Source organism: Rhopilema esculentum, chromosome 4 (genome assembly GCF_057945365.1).
Source record: "Rhopilema esculentum isolate cy_ngs chromosome 4, ASM5794536v1, whole genome shotgun sequence".
Classification (NCBI taxonomy): Eukaryota; Metazoa; Cnidaria; class Scyphozoa; order Rhizostomeae; family Rhizostomatidae; genus Rhopilema; species Rhopilema esculentum.
The window spans coordinates 8,237,155-8,252,951 of NC_142818.1; positions in this window are offsets into that span (position 1 = coordinate 8,237,155).

Below are 15,797 nucleotides of genomic sequence, written 5' to 3' on the forward strand. Positions count from 1 at the left end.
GTCTTAACTTGTCACCAAAAACGTTATCGAAAGGAAACCCTTATACATGGTTTGTTCAGATTTCCGTCAAATTTGTTTTCTCTTTTCTTTCACCTTCAAAAACCCCCTGAAATCGTCTTGATTCCCAGACTATGGGGTTTTGGAATTTTGGAGCCATACTTTTGCAGCTGTTCAAGGAACTGGGAACTTGCGAGATCAAGCATTTTTTTGCAATATGCATATATTTGTTAGGTGTTTCTGGAGCTATGCTGCTTTGCCCACTTGTCTCTATTTGTTGTAAGTGAGAATCAGCTCGTTACACCTGCAGAATTAAGGTTTGCTGCGAGAGTCCGAGCCATTGTATCGTCTGGTAGAATTCCTCTAAGAGCAGGTCTCAGATCTCTGTGGTCTAAGATTTCTCAAACATCAATGCATGATCAAATAAAATTTTGCTAAATTTTTGTCCGTGACAATAACTGGGTGGAGCTTTTCACGTCTCGTTTTGCTTGACAATTACTGGGGTGCTCCAGCCCCCAACCTCCCTGCTTCCGACGGCCCTTGGATATCACATAAACCCCAAAATATGTTATTGGCAGGAAGTCATAATCTTGCAGATCTCCAAAAAGAATCTTGGTAGCGTCAGTGTCTTTTTTAAGTAAGTCATAAATGCAAACTAACTTGAGTTGATGAATTGAAGTTGAAGCTGAATACATAGTCCATCTTATTCCCCAACAGCATGACAATCCCATAAAGCGCAATGATTTTCCTCCACATGTGCTGAAGCTTCAAGTTCTGAAGAATCTTAAATTTATGCTCATTTCTTACGGCAATTAAAAAATGGCCTCAATACACTGGGCCGCCGGACGCAGTTTTGAACAGGGGGGGTCCAAACCGAATAAAAAGGGCACAAATATTTTTTTCCGAAACATTAGTAAGTGCCAAAAATGGTACAGATTTCACGGTAATTTAGACAATTATAAAAATCATGACACACGTTGGACATAATAATGATATTAACTTTCTTACTTTCATATTTAAACAATTTCGTCCCCCTTGGTAATCGCACCATCCTCACTTAAACACAAATTCGTTCGCCTCCATCAAATTTTATCTTAAAAGCTAAAATTTTATGGTTAAGTCATCTTCACGCAATCGGCTGAAGGTGCGGGCACATTCTTCACTGTCATAGCAAATTTAATTTGCAACATTGATCTCGTCAGTCTTATGAACGAAACAAGTTTTTAACTCTCCTTAAACTTGATCCTGGGGGGGCTCAGTTTGTTGGTAAAACGTATTACATGCGAGTTCCGAAAAACTCGAAAAAAGTTAAAATTCTGGGACATAGAATTTTGAAAATTGGGTTGTATTCTTAATCAGTCAAAGGAAGCACAAAAAGAGCAGGAATTTACTGATATGATGTTGCAGATAACTTTTTAGATAAATGAATGGCATATTGAAGTACAACAAATTTTGCAGTACGTCTAGTCTTGTATATTGTTCTAATCCTAGATAAGAAATTTAAGTATTTGTTAGCATGTACTCATTGCTTGGACACAACTTTTTCATTTCTTCATAAAAAACATTGAACACAATGTTGTGAAGAAAGCAATATGTACCACAAGGGATCATTGTTGAAATCAAATTTAGTGAACTCTGCTTTTTAACTTGCCTAGTCATAAGTTTAAGAAAAATAATGGTTCTAACATGAATTGGTATCAAAAATTCCTACTCAAGCTTGAATGTTCTCAGTGAAAAGAGTTACACAATTTTTGAAAAGTCACAGAATAGGGTACATTTTACGCATCTCAGAATCAGAGATAGGGCTCCAGTTTCTACTTTCAAGAACGCACACGATATACATTGGACCAACTGACTGTGCCCGCCGGGAACTTGACCGGACCTTTCACTAATTGATTTGTTGTTGAAGACATACTAAGGAAATTTTCTCGCGGAACTGGCAATCTCCTTCGCAGTTGATATTGTTCATCACAGGAGCTTGCGTTTTGCATCAAGACCAAGTGAACATTGAAGGAATTTAATGAAAGGTCCTCCAACAACGTCCAGAGCTATTTTTTTACTTAGTTTCTAAAGGCAGAATATCTGGCATTGAAAAAACACACACAATATATTTTTCAAAAAGGGGCACTTGTTTATACTTTTTGCAAACAGGGGGGGCTTTGCCCCCGTGGACCCCCTGGCTCCGGCGGCCCTGATACATAAGGCTAGGATTTGGCATTCACTTCCCGCTGAAAAAGTTTCCGAATTCTTTCTTAGGCGTTTTGGTTGGTATTCAATGCTGCACTTTAAAAGAAATGCATTATTTACAAATCCACACTTTCAAGAATTATAGATCCACAATTCTGATTTATATCGCCAAGAAATTAGTCAGATCCACACTTATTTTAGGCCCTGTCTGTAAACGAAAAAAAAATTAAAAACTGCCGGACGCGTTCCGATTACCTTTCCAGTCAAAACTCGCTTTAGTTGCCGTGGTGTATTGACTCCATCCACAAGCTACAACACAACAACATTGGCCCACGGCATTATACGTGACCAAGTCCCTTTAATGTAGAAAACAAGCTCTCCTCAAAGTTCTCATGTGTTGACGTCAAGCCAACAGTAACTGCAACTTATACAAATTAATAAAAATTTACAAGTATCGGCGCACTTTCTTTATACAGTCGCTAAATCTTTTCGAGCTCGCTTCAATCCCGGTCAAAAGGAAACAAAAGGCAATTTTTGCAATTTCCTTCTTCAGCGTTGCCTCTGTAAAATTGAATCCCCTCTTTCCTCCCAAATCAATGTTGGATTTGTAGTTTTATCATTTTAGCTTCGAAATCATTTATCCAACATTGAATCGTGGGAAGGGAAAAGTTTTTTTTAAAGTAAAAAGTCTCAACTATTTTTGTCCAGGATTACCACCTTCTGACCACTTCGCGTCTTTTAGCACTCAAGAGAAGATTTTGCATACCAACCTCCTCCAACATTTTTCCAGAACATGAAAGTTTTCGCTGCACATTTCTATGGAGGTATAAGGATCTTGTACGATTCATAAATACTTGAAGATACGAGCCTTTATGACTGACTCACTGACGGGGAAGGGATAAAATCATCAAAGCGCTGGGGAACAAAGCCCATTTTTCGCTGAACATTGCTGACCTCAGTGAATTTGATTGTTTTTTTTCGAAGATCAGCAACCATTTCCATGCATCGGGCCTCATTCAAGTTAACATATCATTCCTTAATCCCTTTGTTATGTTGTTAAAAAGGGGCTAATTGGTACTGCAATTCGACTAATAGAGGTTCAAAAATTTAGAACTTTAGGACCTAGGTTTTGAGCTAGGATTTTTATAAAAAGGCGTGTAATGAAAATATGTGAAATGTGGATCTTTAGAGATTTATGGCGACTTAAACGATTGTTTTCTTACATGTTTTTTGAGATTTTGAATAAAATATTTGGGGCTAATTCCAACACGACACCACTTTGCAAACAAAAATAACAGCCATCAAGAATAGTCAATTTGCACTTTACACCATGGTATAGTGCCCGAGGTTCGTTGCAATAAAACAGAAAAACTTAGCTTGGCTCTAACCCAGCTACCAAGGATTCCTTTTTTTAAAAGAAAATGACGATTTTTTCTTAAACAAAATCGTTTTGCTCCAGATTTTTTTGGGGGGGGGGGGGTCCAACCCCCCTGTCCCTCCGGGATTTACGGCCCTGCGCGAAATTCACGGAAATAACGACATAGTGAATGTGGCGAAGCGTCTGGAAGCTGGGAATTTCGAGAGGCTAATATCGAAGTTCAAACTACTCAATGTTGAATAGAGATCTGTCAAGGATATGCAGAGAGTACCCTAGACCAGGGATTTTTAAGTATTTCGAGTGCCTTGGCAGAAAAACATGCAGATTCTCTTCATGGGCTAATGAACATTCAACTTATTGTTACCATGCTATATTAGAGATAAGATAGACCGGTTCATTATTTCTTTATTTATAAAATCTTTCCAGTATGCTTATTTTCACGAAATAAGTCTTGGAAAGGTGGATGACAGAAGGGAAAGAGGGAGGCGATACTGACCTTGAAGGACATGGTGCTGGCTAGATGCTGTTGGGGTTGGCTCAATGTGCATTACACGTCAGATTTACACGCCGAAGGCCAGGGATAACTTTTTGGTGGGAAGTGGGGCTAAAAGCCTCAAAATGTAGGATAGTAAATAAATACAAAAAATATTTAACAGAAAATTCTGTAACTTAACGACGTTTCTTGTACCAGGTTGAGTCAAAAGATCATTGTTTTGCCCCCACACTGCAATGTTTAAGTTAGGACTTTAATCTTTGAAGACTCTTCTTAGGTCGACTTGAAGTGCTTGAAGTCAGAAATGATGATTGTTGGTGTAGTTATTGCCACCAAGTTTTGCGGCAAGATAAATTTTAGACTAAACTTGTCTAAGAATGATGACCAGAAACTGCATCTAAAGTTGATTTCAACGGGAGAAAGTTATATACTAAATTAATACGAGAGAATATTCGATGGGCCGAGAATTGTTCGAGAAATGAATATTCAAGAGGCAAAAGGATTCGGTGGGCCGGATGAAATCTCTTTGCAGGCCTTGGTTAGCCCGCAGGCCTCAGAATGGCTGCCCTAGACGGTACTTCCACCAATCAAAATGCTTCCTTTCATGAATAATTTTTAATTGGCGAGAACAACGGCCAAGTACGCTGAGATTTATGCAGCGTATAGCCTCACATATTGTTCAAAATAGTCTCGCTTTGAGGTCAATAAAAACAACTTATGGAGGAGGAGGTCGAATTATCTGTTCTGGGCAATTTTATATCTTCGTATTTGCCAAAATTGGATCATAGAATTGGAATCTTCATTTTGAAATTAGTTTGTGCCGAAAATGTCATGTTATTTGGGCCGTCAGGCAGCGAATTATCCTATTTTCAAAATTTAGCTTTTCCTATATATTCCAGTGGAATCTATCTATATATCTATATATCAAATTTTTTCACTACAGCACCAAATTCCCGTCAAATCTAAAGAAATATCTAAATATTCGAAACAAAGTAACTCGCGACCGAATGGTCCAAACAGCATGAAAGGTCTGTAGATAGTGAGATACAGAATCGATGATATCAACCCGGTACGGCGAACGGAGTCGGTTTTTTTAGCTTCATCGAAACAACAAATACGACTTTATATCCAAGAATTATTCCCTGTTTGTGTGACTGCTTTATAACGATCCTCTCATTGGACCACAAATCTACCAACAGCAAAGGTAGGCTGCATATAGATTTAGCTGTATGCTCCTGCATATAGATTTAGCTCTATGCTCTCCTAGAATGGTAGGCGAAATTTACAATCTTTTGTTGGTAAGGAAGGTTTGCTATTTGTATTTTGTGATGTAGTAAATTTGAAAAGGCAGAAAAACTCCCTTTCAAGTTGCCTAGTGTATTCAAGTATATTGGCTGAGCGAAAAGAACTTAGCGAAAGGCTATCGCGCAAAAAGCTGTTAATGCAGCTGTTGTCGCAGGATGGGCCGGCTTCAAGGATGGCGCTATGGGGTGTCATGGGGTGCAGTTGCCCCCCCCCACAAAATCTTCACAGGTTTCGCGCGAAAGCTTTTCGCTCAATGGAAAGTAGGCTTTATCCGCCATTATGATTATGTGCAGTTATGTGCTCACTATCTTCAATGCTACCTTTGGGAACTTCAGATTCATTTGTGAGCAACTTTTTTCAAAGTTTTCAAAGTTTTCAAATAAAAGCCTCAGTTGACTAAATACAGCTTCTTCTAAACAATGTTCTACCATTAAATTAAGGTTGTACCGGTACAGTGTAAACGGAACGGCTAAACGGAACAATTTGGAACCGCGACAGTGTAAACACTTGCGAACCGTAACGGTACAAAATTGTCCCGGAACAGTGTAAACGGGGTCTTAGATTGAGGCATAGGCATAACGGGAAGCTATGCGTTTCAACGTGTTGTTCTCGAAATCAGCTATCATTATTCACTTTTATTTTACCCCCACCCCCTTTTATAATCTGTAAACCAGTGCTGCAAACATGTCGCTGCGCAAGCGATGTACGGTGATGGAAATGTTGGGCGAAATGTTGAATGCATTTGACCACCCGCTGAAAAATATCAACGAACTTTCTATTTTTTTGGGAGTAAATGTTGGATGAAATGTTGGATGCGTTTGACCGGGGCTTAGAGAATTCAAGAACAGCTATTGTGACACTAAGTGAGCACTTTGTTTATGGTTTATACCGACTGAAAGGAAATCATAGTACCCTAAGTTTGCAAAACCAAGGAACCAAAATAAGGTTTCGTCGACACGATGGCGGATATTTTTGAAAACGCCATTTTTTTAATCTGTTTTAAAATAGTCTGCTTCCACACTATGAGCGGCCACACCGAAAGAAATAGAAGCAGAAACTTTTTTAAGCAAAGATGAACCTTCTTTAAGTTTAAAGAATGTCCTATAAATTGTTGGTTCTTCGAAATTTTGCCTCCTTCCACACCAGCCGTTCTGGTCGTATGAACACCATCAACGACCCTGCGACGGTGCGCTATCCTCGGGGAAATAGTTGTAGCCTCGGTTCCAACCTTTCAGCAACAAACACGGCGGGAGCGGGAATGAACGAATGAACACCTACACCATGTTGCATTGCACGAGGCGGTCATGGATGCATGAAGGTAGAGACTGCAGTTCCATTCCCTTGTTCTTATCAACCAATCTTGGACACATCTATTCACAAATAGCTTAAACGCAAACTGCTACAAAGTACGAAGAATGCTGTTCTGCTAAGGATTCAAAAGAGGGCAGTTGCGACACGAACTTGGTATCATCATGAAGAAAATCTCAGCAATTTCGCTGCGGTATGTTGCCAACTCCTTTTGTCACCTTATTAGTATTGGCAAATTTGCATTTGTGCAAATTATGGTATTTTTGATGCCGGTTGTTTATTATGAAAAAGGGACCCCAAATGCAACCTGCAAACTGGCATTCGTCAAGGTTGCCGGGAGCGAGTTTGAAACCAGTTCACTGAGCAGCGCGAAGCAGCATCAGATTTCGACTCTTTCTTTCTAACAGTTCTTTATTAATCATTGCATTAACAGGGAAAATTGGAATAGCAATTTAGGAAGGCCGCTTCGTTACATTAAATGTGTTCTTATACTGCCTCATGCACTGGTCCTAAACTTTAATTTGCTGGAAATGGTTGACACAGAAAGTTCAATGTAAGAAAATGATTTACCACATGTTACAACCTACCTTGCAGCTTAAATGTCAGCAGTAACACTAATGTTTTTAGTTACTAAGAAAGCTTCTTTTACCATTTTTGTATATATTTAGCTGTAATAACTAAATTTTGTCATTGGCTGGCAGCAATTTTTTGATTCTTGAAAGACAACATATTCACTAAGGTTAAACTTTTACCCCTGCAAAACCCCAACCATTGTTCACGGCCTAACCATAGTTTGCATTGATCCTTCCATGGTTGAGCCATGATTCTGACAAGTTCTGACCATGGTTAGTGACCATGGTTGATCAATGTAAGATTTCGCCTGCAATGAACTTAACTTGTTTGTTCTTTGAGAATGTTAATTCTGGACTGTGTAAGAAGTTCAATAGAAATATAAGAAAAAAGAACAATTTTCTGTATTTGTTATCATTTGATCATGTCTGATCAGGTCAAAACCTTTGAATTTCTTTTATGAAATTTTGGCCTGACCATTGCGGACCCATTGCTGAACCATAATTCATTTCTCAACTGACTTTTCATAAAATGGCAACAAGCTCTAACATTAAATAGTTTGATTTCACTTGTTTTGTTTTGTGGACACACTTCCTTGTCTCTAAGTCATAAAGCATCAAGTTTTTTTCAATTTGAAATGTTTTATGAATATTTGGCCTGACAGTTGCTGACACATTGCTGACACATTGCTGAACCATTGTCAATTTTTCAACTGACATTTTTTAAAATGGCAAATAACTTTTAAATTGAATAGTTTGGTTTCACTAGTTTTATTTTGTGGACAAATTTCACTGTTTTTTGGTCATTAAGGATTTATTTTCTCTGAATTTGAAATGGTTAATGAAACTATGGACCAGAACATTGCTGACCCATTGCTGAACCGTGTTCCATTTCTTTACTGACAGGTTCCTTGTCACTCTTTCACCAAAAATGCTAGCTGCCTTTGAATATCATTAAATTTTAATTTTTGATTTTTTTAGAAATATATTGAAAATATCTTGTCATAGGATATATATATATATATATATATATATATATATATATATATATATATAAATATATATATATATATATATATATAATCAAAGAAAATTTGCATTTGTAATTGGCAAAATTTGCATTTTTACTAGTGTACACGTCTTTTCAACTGTACAATATACATATATAATCAAAGATATATATATATATAATGAAAGATATATACTCATGATTTTCATCAGATTTGCAAGAATATCAATCTTGAAAAATATCTGATGAAAGAAACTGACAAGGTACCAGGGTCATAAGAGTGGATTCTTGGGTTTCTTCTCAGATTACTTTTTATTCCAGAAAAACAGTACAATCAATCATGTCAATGTGAGATTGTCGACAAATTAGAATATTCTATTGAAATCCTGCGGTACAATTGCTCTTATATTTCTCTATGGTATCGTATGCCTGCAATACCATTTGAGCCAGGTTTTAAATATCTCAGAATGGTAATGTCTTGCCAATGTCATTCTTAGTCAACAAAACAAAATTATTATCTCAAATAGAAGCAAATTGTCCTCTCAGTTTCTGGCATGTGATTGTGTGCCATGCATCTATTGTGGTGCAATATAGCAATATTGTGCACCTCATCCATTTTTATTTATGATTACTATTTTATCCGAAACATTGTCTTGTTGCTCTTTGGAATCATTTTTAAAGAACAGCATTCACCATCTAGGAAATCCCATGACATTGTGTGTGATAAAGGATCCACTTTGAATCAGCATTACCACTATGATCATTACCGGAAATAATATTTAGATTGAAAACGTATTTAAAAAAGGTTGCTGCTTTAAGACGCCCCATCAGCCACACATCTGCTAAAATTGGTACGGAGAGGCCTGCAATTCTTATTTTTCTTCCCAGTGTACCTATTAGAGGCCACATGAATAAGCAAGATACCTAAGGAGTCACCGATTCAAAAATGACTCCTTCCTCATTTTCAAAATATGAGCTTAAAATTCACAGAAACTACCTGAGACTTTTACTACCTGATAGGAGCATAAATTGAGGTATTTTATGTTGTTTTGAGTAAATAATTTTAGTCAGGTCTGGGGTGATAAATTTTAGTCAGGTCTGGTTTCGAACATAACTTAAGGCTTTATGCGTTGTTTAAAGAAAGACAATTGTTAAAAAAATTCACAATTTTTGAAATTTTTTACAACTGCCGGGTCATGAATTTTTTCAAAAATGCCCAAGCCTTTATTTTCAAAGTATCGGCCTAAAATTCACCGAAACTTCTCAAAATCGTGTTTGGAACATAAATTGAGACTTTCTTGGTTGTTTCGAGTAAAAAATTTTTTTTAAAAAAATTGCAAATTTTTGAAGTTTTTTGCAGGACCGGGGTCATGAATTTTTTCAAAAATGTCCAAGCCTTTATTTTCAAAATATGAGCCTAAAATTCACCGAAAGTTCTCAAAATGGTGTTCGGAACATAAATTGAGACTTTCTTGTTGTTTCGAGTAAAAAATGTTTTTTGAAAAAATTTAAAATTTTTGAAGTTTTTTGCAGGTCCCGGGTCATGAATTTTTCCAAAAATGCCCAAGCCTTTATTTTTAAAATATGAGCCTAAAGTTTTCTGAAATTTCTCAAAATCGTGTTCGGAACATAAATTGAGACTTTCTTGGTTGTTTCGAGTAAAAAAAATTTTTTGAAAAAAATTGAAAATTTTTGAAGTTTTTTGCAGGTCCGGGGTCATGAAGTTTTCAAAAATGCCCAAACCTTTATTTTCAAAATATGAGCCTAAAATTCACCGAAAGTTCTCAAAATGGTGTTCGGAACATAAATTGAGACTTTCTTGGTTGTTTCGAGTAAAAATACTTCTTTGAAAAAATTTAAAATTTTTGAAGTTTTTTGCAAGTCCGGGGTCATGAATTTTTTCAAAAATGCCCAAGCCTTTATTTTTAAAATATGAGCCTAAAATTCACTGAAACTTCTCAAAATCGTGTTCGGAACATAAATTGAGACTTTCTTGGTTGTTTCGAGTAAAAAATTTTTTTTAAAAAAATTGCAAATTTTTGAAGTTTTTTGCAGGTCCGGGGTCATGAATTTTTCAAAAATGCCCAAGCTCTTATTTTCAAAATATGAGCCTAAAATTCATCGAAACTTCTCAAAATCGTGTTTGGAACATAAATTGAGACTTTCTTGGTTGTTTCGAGTGAAAAATGTTTTTTGAAAAAATTTAAAATTTTTGAAGTTTTTTGCAGGTCCTGATTTCTTTCAAAAATGTCCAAGCCTTTATTTTCAAAATATGAGCCTAAAATTCACCGAAACTTCTCAAAATCGTGTTCGGAACATAAATTGAGACTTTCTTGGTTGTTTCGAGTAAAAACAATTTTTGAAAAAAATTGAGAAATTTTGAAGTTTTTTGCAGGTCCGGGGTCATGAATTTTTTCAAAAATGCCCAAGCCTTTATTTTTAAAAAATGAGTCTAAAATTCACCGAAACTTCTCAAAATCGTGTTTGGAACATAAATTGAGACTTTCTTGGCTGTTTCGAGTGAAAAATGTTTTTTGAAAAAATTTAAAATTTTTGAAGTTTTTTGCAGGTCCTGATTTCTTTCAAAAATGTCCAAGCCTTTATTTTCAAAATATCAGCCTAAAATTCACTGAAACTTCTCAAAATCGTGTTCGGAACATGAATTGAGACTTTCTTGGTTGTCTTGAGTAAAAAAAATTTTTTTAAAAAAATCGAAAACTTTTGAACTTTTTTGCATGTCCGGGGTCATGAATTTTTTCAAAAATGTCCAAGGCTTTATTTTCAAAATATGAGTCTAAAATTCACCGAAATTTCTCTAAATCGTGTTTGGAACATAAATTGAGACTTTCTTGGTTGTCTTGAGTAAAAAAAATTTTTTGAAAAAAATCGAAAATTTTTGAAGTTTTTTGCAGGTCCGGGGTCATGATTTTTTCAAAAATGTCCAAGGCTTTATTTTCAAAATATGAGTCTAAAATTCACCGAAATTTCTCAAAATCGCGTTTGGAACATAAATTGAGACTTTCTTGGTTGTTTCGAGTGAAAAATGTTTTTTGAAAAAATTTAAAATTTTTGAAGTTTTTTGCAGGTCCGGGGTCATGAATTTTTTCAAAAATGTCAAAGGCTTTATTTTCAAAATATGAGTCTAAAATTCACCGAAACTTCTCAAAATGGTGTTCGAAACATAAATTGGGACTTTCTTGGTTGTTTCAAGTAAAAAAAAATTTTTGAAAAAAATCGAAAATTTTTGAAGTCTTTTGCAGGTCCGGGGTCATGAATTTTTTCAAAAATGTCCAAGGCTTTATTTTCAAAATATGGGTCTAAAATTCACCGAAACTTCTCAAAAGCGTGTTTGGAACATAAATTGAGACTTTCTTGGCTGTTTCGAGTGAAAAATGTTTTTTGAAAAAATTTAAAATTTTTGAAGTTTTTTGCAGGTCCTGATTTCTTTCAAAAATGTCCAAGCCTTTATTTTCAAAATATCAGCCTAAAATTCACTGAAACTTCTCAAAATCGTGTTCGGAACATAAATTGAGACTTTCTTGGTTGTCTTGAGTAAAAAAAATTTTTTGAAAATAATCGAAAATTTTTGAAGTTTTTTGCAGGTCCGGGGTCATGAATTTTTTCAAAAAGGTCCAAGGCTTTATTTTCAAAATATGAGTCTAAAATTCACCGAAATTTCTCAAAATGGTGTTCGAAACATAAATTGGGACTTTCTTGGTTGTTTCAAGTAAAAAATGTTTTTTGAAAAAATTTAAAATTTTTGAAGTTTTTTGCAGGTCCGGGGTCATGAATTTTTTCAAAAATGCCCAAGCCTTTATTTTTAAAATATGAGCCTAAAATTCACTGAAACTTCTCAAAATCGTGTTCGGAACATAAATTGAGACTTTCTTGGTTGTTTCGAGTAAAAAATTTTTGTTAAAAAAATTGCAAATTTTTGAAGTTTTTTGCAGGTCCGGGGTCATGAATTTTTTCAAAAATGTCCAAGGCTTTAGTTTCAAAATATGAGTCTAAAATTCACCGAAATTTCTCAAAATCGTGTTTGGAACATAAATTGAGACTTTCTTGGTTGTTTCGAGTGAAAAATGTTTTTTGAAAAAATTTAAAATTTTTGAAGTTTTTTGCAGGTCCTGATTTCTTTCAAAAATGTCCAAGCCTTTATTTTCAAAATATCAGCCTAAAATTCACTGAAACTTCTCAAAATGGTGTTCGAAACATAAATTGAGACTTTCTTGGTTGTTTCGAGTAAAAAAAATTTTTTGAAAAAAATCGAAAATTTTTGAAGTTTTTTGCAGGTCCGGGGTCATGTATTTTTTCAAAAATGTCCAAGGCTTTATTTTCAAAATATGGGTCTAAAATTCACCGAAACTTCTCAAAATGGTGTTCGAAACATAAAATTAGACTTTCTTGGTTGTTTCGAGTAAAAAAGGTTTTTTTTGAAAAAAATTGAAAAATTTTGAAGTTTTTTGCAGGTCCGGGGTCATGAATTTTTTCAAAAATGCCCAAGCCTTTATTTTTAAAATATGAATCTAAAATTCACCGAAACTTCTCAAAATCGTGTTCGGAACATAAATTGAGACTTTCTTGGTTGTCTTGAGTAAAAAAAATTTTTTGAAAATAATCGAAAATTTTTGAAGTTTTTTGCAGGTCCGGGGTCATGAATTTTTTCAAAAATGTCCAAGGCTTTATTTTCAAAATATGGGTCTAAAATTCACCGAAACTTCTCAAAATAGTGTTCGAAACATAAATTGAGACTTTCTTGGTTGTTTCGAGTAAAAAAGGTTTTTTTTGAAAAAAATTGAAAAATTTTGAAGTTTTTTGCAGGTCCGGGGTCATGAATTTTTTCAAAAATGTCCAAGGCTTTAGTTTCAAAATATCAGTCTAAAATTCACCGAAATTTCTCAAAATCGTGTTTGGAACATAAATTGAGACTTTCTTGGTTGTTTCGAGTGAAAAATGTTTTTTGAAAAAATTTAAAATTTTTGAAGTTTTTTGCAGGTCCTGATTTCTTTCAAAAATGTCCAAGCCTTTATTTTCAAAATATCAGCCTAAAATTCACTGAAACTTCTCAAAATGGTGTTCGAAACATAAATTGAGACTTTCTTGGTTGTTTCGAGTAAAAAAAATTTTTTGAAAAAAATCGAAAATTTTTGAAGTTTTTTGCAGGTCCGGGGTCATGTATTTTTTCAAAAATGTCCAAGGCTTTATTTTCAAAATATGGGTCTAAAATTCACCGAAACTTCTCAAAATGGTGTTCGAAACATAAAATTAGACTTTCTTGGTTGTTTCGAGTAAAAAAGGTTTTTTTTGAAAAAAATTGAAAAATTTTGAAGTTTTTTGCAGGTCCGGGGTCATGAATTTTTTCAAAAATGCCCAAGCCTTTATTTTTAAAATATGAATCTAAAATTCACCGAAACTTCTCAAAATCGTGTTCGGAACATAAATTGAGACTTTCTTGGTTGTCTTGAGTAAAAAAAATTTTTTGAAAATAATCGAAAATTTTTGAAGTTTTTTGCAGGTCCGGGGTCATGAATTTTTTCAAAAATGTCCAAGGCTTTATTTTCAAAATATGGGTCTAAAATTCACCGAAACTTCTCAAAATAGTGTTCGAAACATAAATTGAGACTTTCTTGGTTGTTTCGAGTAAAAAAGGTTTTTTTTGAAAAAAATTGAAAAATTTTGAAGTTTTTTGCAGGTCCGGGGTCATGAATTTTTTAAAAAATGTCCAAGGCTTTTTTTCAAAATATGAGTCTAAAATTCACCGAATATTCTCAAAATGGTGTTCGAAACATAAATTGAGACTTTCTTGGTTGTTTCGAGTGAAAAATGTTTTTTGAAAAAATTTAAAATTTTTGAAGTTTTTTGCAGGTCCTGATTTCTTTCAAAAATGTCCAAGCCTTTATTTTCAAAATATCAGCCTAAAATTCACCGAAACTTCTCAAAATCGTGTTCGGAACATAAATTGAGACTTTCTTGGTTGTTTCGAGTAAAAAAGATTTTTTGAAAAAAATCGAAAACTTTTGAAGTTTTTTGCAGGTGTGGGGTCATGAATTTTTTCAAAAATGTCCAAGGCTTTATTTTCAAAACATGAGTCTAAAATTCACCGAAACTTCTCAAAATGGTGTTCGAAACATAAATTGAGACTTTCTTGGTTGTTTCGAGTGAAAAATGTTTTTTGAAAAAATTTAAAATTTTTGAAGTTTTTTGCAGGTCCTGATTTCTTTCAAAAATGTCCAAGCCTTTATTTTCAAAATATCAGCCTAAAATTCACTGAAACTTCTCAAAATGGTGTTCGAAACATAAATTGAGACTTTCTTGGTTGTTTCGAGTAAAAAAAATTTTTTGAAAAAAATCGAAAATTTTTGAAGTTTTTTGCAGGTCCGGGGTCATGAATTTTTTCAAAAATGTCCAAGGCTTTATTTTCAAAATATGAGTCTAAAAGTCACCGAAATTTCTCAAAATGGTGTTTGAAACATAAATTGGGACTTTCTTGGTTCTTTCAAGTAAAGAAAATTTTTTGAAAAAAATCGAAAATTTTTGAAGTTTTTTGCAGGTCCGGGGTCATGAATTTTTTCAAAAAGGTCCAAGGCTTTATTTTCAAAATATGAATCTAAAATTCACCGAAATTTCTCAAAATGGTGTTCGAAACATAAATTGGGACTTTCTTGGTTGTTTCAAGTAAAAAATGTTTTTTGAAAAAATTTAAAATTTTTGAAGTTTTTTGCAGGTCCGGGGTCATGAATTTTTTCAAAAATGCCCAAGCCTTTATTTTTAAAATATGAGCCTAAAATTCACTGAAACTTCTCAAAATCGTGTTCGGAACATAAATTGAGACTTTCTTGGTTGTTTCGAGTAAAAAATTTTTTTTAAAAAAATTGCAAATTTTTGAAGTTTTTTGCAGGTCCGGGGTCATGAATTTTTTCAAAAATGTCCAAGGCTTTAGTTTCAAAATATGAGTCTAAAATTCACCGAAATTTCTCAAAATCGTGTTTGGAACATAAATTGAGACTTTCTTGGTTGTTTCGAGTGAAAAATGTTTTTTGAAAAAATTTAAAATTTTTGAAGTTTTTTGCAGGTCCTGATTTCTTTCAAAAATGTCCAAGCCTTTATTTTCAAAATATCAGCCTAAAATTCACTGAAACTTCTCAAAATGGTGTTCGAAACATAAATTGAGACTTTCTTGGTTGTTTCGAGTAAAAAAAATTTTTTGAAAAAAATCGAAAATTTTTGAAGTTTTTTGCAGGTCCGGGGTCATGAATTTTTTCAAAAATGCCCAAGCCTTTATTTTTAAAATATGAATCTAAAATTCACCGAAACTTCTCAAAATCGTGTTCGGAACATAAATTGAGACTTTCTTGGTTGTCTTGAGTAAAAAAAATTTTTTGAAAATAATCGAAAATTTTTGAAGTTTTTTGCAGGTCCGGGGTCATGAATTTTTTCAAAAATGTCCAAGGCTTTATTTTCAAAATATGGGTCTAAAATTCACCGAAACTTCTCAAAATAGTGTTCGAAACATAAATTGAGACTTTCTTGGTTGTTTCGAGTAAAAAAGGT